Source organism: Fukomys damarensis, unplaced genomic scaffold, assembly GCF_012274545.1.
Source record: "Fukomys damarensis isolate Sample0158 unplaced genomic scaffold, DMR_v1.0_HiC HiC_scaffold_25, whole genome shotgun sequence".
NCBI classification, from domain to species: Eukaryota; Metazoa; Chordata; class Mammalia; order Rodentia; family Bathyergidae; genus Fukomys; species Fukomys damarensis.
Window position 1 is genome coordinate 14,157,243 of NW_022900937.1, and position 3,044 is coordinate 14,160,286.

At 45.6% G+C, this 3,044-nt stretch overlaps 1 pseudogene; it reads left to right on the forward strand.

Moving 5' to 3' along the window:
* The first annotated feature begins 218 nt into the window (after positions 1 to 218).
* On the forward strand, positions 219 to 1,116 carry LOC104874276 (annotated as a pseudogene).
* The last annotated feature ends 1,928 nt before the right edge of the window (positions 1,117 to 3,044 follow it).

The window sequence follows — 3,044 nt, forward strand, 5'->3', positions numbered from 1 at the left end:
CTGTACAAATTTGTAGAGACAGAAAGTAGAAGTAAAAGTAGTTGAGGAAAATTCAGAATGACTGTTCATCAGCACAAGATTGAGTGGCGCAGGCACTGGAGGCTTGGGGTTCCCACTTGGTCAGTGCTAGTCCAAGGACACTAAGGGCACCCACTAGCAGGTTCTTGTCTTCTTGCAAAGTTGGATCATAAGGTCTATTACGGATCATCTATCCCCAAATGTCAGCAAGTGGTCACGGCAAGAGAGTAACCTGTAAAAACCCAAAGGAGCCCATTTCCTCAGATTAGAGTGGAAGAAGCTGGGACAGAGTATCTCCTTCATCTACTATCAATGGGCTTTCCAAGGTGATTTTAAAGATCAGGCTGAGACGATAGATTTCAGTATCTGGATCAAAAACATCACAAGACAAGGGGAAAAAAATGAGACCCAAGACCTGTCATGTAAAGGCACAAGATCCCAATAATGAATGTAATTGTACTGTATACCTAAAACGTACCAATAAACTCAATAAAAGAAAAAAAAAAACAAAAAATGCCACAAGAAATGATGCTGGGAAATATCACTGTGAAATTAGTGCCCCACCTGAGGAAGGCCGAAACCTGAAACTATTAGCAGCTCTAGCAGTCCCATCATGTGAAATACCTTCTTTTGCTCTGCGCAGAAGTGTGGCTGAACTACAATGTCAAGATAAGGAAGGTAATCCAGCTCCTGAATACACAAGGTTTAAGGATGGCAGTTGTTTGCTAGAGAATCCAAAACTTGACTCCCGGAGCACCAGCGGCGCATACACAATGAATACAAAGTCTGGAGCTCTGAAATTTAACACCGTGTTCAAGTTGGACAAGTGGAGAATATTCCTGTGAATCCTGTAACTCTGTTGGATCTCACAGGTGCTCCCAGAAATGAATGCAAGTCAAAGGCCTCAGCCTAAGTGGCATCATAGCAGCAGTAGTAGTTGTGGTCTTGGTGATCTGTGCATGTGGTCTTAGGGTGTGCTACGCTCAGAGAAAAGGCAACTTTTCCAAAGAAACCTCATACAAGAAAGGGAACGCTACATAAAAATCCACTGCAATGAGTGAAAATGATTTCAAGCACTCAAAATCCTTTATAATTTAAGAATTCCACTTTTGAGATACACCAAAACTACCATTGTTACCCAAATTATTAAATTATTATAAAATTCAAATAAAATAAGCACAGGATTTCTTGGGGACAGTAATGAAAATGTTCTAAAATTCATTGTGGGTTGTCAACTGAATATACTGAAAAACATTGCATTATGCACTTTAAATGAGAAACTTGTGTGCCATGTGAATTTCATCTCCCAAAAAGCTATGTAAAACAGTCCCCAAAAAAGGTGAATCAAAAGGTACAGAAAAATTTAACAAAGGACAAAGATGTCACTAGCTGATCCAAGCACCCAGAGGTAAAGCACTGCTAACGTTTTGTTTTCTTTCCTTCCAGAATTTTTTAACAGTCATTTTTATGGTTGGAATTATCACAAATATTATTTTATGTGAAGTCACTTCTTGTCTCATAAGAAGCGGGGGTGCTGTAGCCCCCAGATATGAGCCTTCTCTTTGTCCCATCTCCCCTACTCTCCCCTAGCAAGCCCTGCCCTGCCCGCTGCAGAAGCCATGTCTTCACCTACACTGGGACCTCTGACTGGGTGCTCCTCCCCTGCCTGTCCCCAGCTGCCCAGCTGTCCCCTCCTCAGGTGCTTGCCATGGCCCCCTGACCACCTACTGCACCGTGGTTTCTCTCACCAAGTCACCCTTCATTCTCTGCCTCCTCCTCCTCGTCTTCCTCCTCAAGTGCAAATTCGGGCTGTATTTCTCCTGAAGGTCCAGCTGTCTTGGCTTCAGAGTAGCCAGGGAAGTGGATGGAGTCTGCCTCTCTCACCCACTCATTCTTCAATTTCCTGTCCCCCAACCCAACTCCCCTGGGTGTCACAGCCATGGACAACAGTCTATCCTCCCAGCCTGGGCCTCCTCTGCCTTTACCTGTCCGCTCTATGACAAGGGTCACTCGTGGGTGCGGTCCAGTGAGGGTGACCTAGAAAGAACCACAGCCCAGCTAGGTAACCCTGTGGAGCTCTGATCTACCCACCTACCCTGAGGTTCCCAGAAAGGGGCCAGGTCAGTCAAACAGAGCTCCCTTACGTGCCAGCCCAACCACAGCACCCCAGGTCCAGTGTGCTACAACGACCACAAACAGATCCGTCTCTGTCTATGGTGATGGACTCGTTCTCAGATCACAGGACTCAGGAAATAGAACCATCTCCTTGTTATCAATGTAAAAACTCAGCTGAGCTATTTGTGAACGAAATCAAAATAGAACTGGGTCTGGCAAACTCATTTTTCTCAGGCCCAGCAGCTCCCCAAGATACAATGTGTCCTGATGGGGGAGAGAGAGAGAGACAATGGTAACTGCCAGGAGCCATTGATCACTTGTTTTATGTACAGAATGAATCCTTAATCACTGTCGTTTCCAAAAGAAAGGGAAAATTGAGATGGATTCTCAAGTGCCAAAGGCAGAGAGCTTAGTAATTGTAGCTCTTTCATTAAAACTTTGGAGCACAGTAAGTTCACCAGGGTTGTTCCCCTCCGCCTTGGTACACGCAGTCTGTGTCCTTAAAGTCACCAGGGATCTGTCCTCATGGGCAGGAGGTTCAGCTCTGACATCGCCCGGAATCGGACATCTCAGCCTGGCGCTGCAGGAGCTGCCACCTGGACCAATGTACTTCTCTCTGCTCCATCCCTTACCTGGCCTCACCTTCCTTACTGGTAAATGGAACAAGGCTCTGTACCTCCTCACTCCCCCTATGCTATTCTATCTTTCTGGCCCACTTCTTGAGCTACTTCTTCTACAGCAGTGATACCTACTGACGTATTTCTTTAGCTTGCAAACAATTAGTAACTGCTTATTACGTGCTAGATGGTGAACGAGAAGAGTTGTGGTTTCTGCCCACCTGGGGCTCTTGGCCTGAAGTATACACTCTCCACAAGGGATGATACTGTCCCCTTACTGAAAACATCTTACTG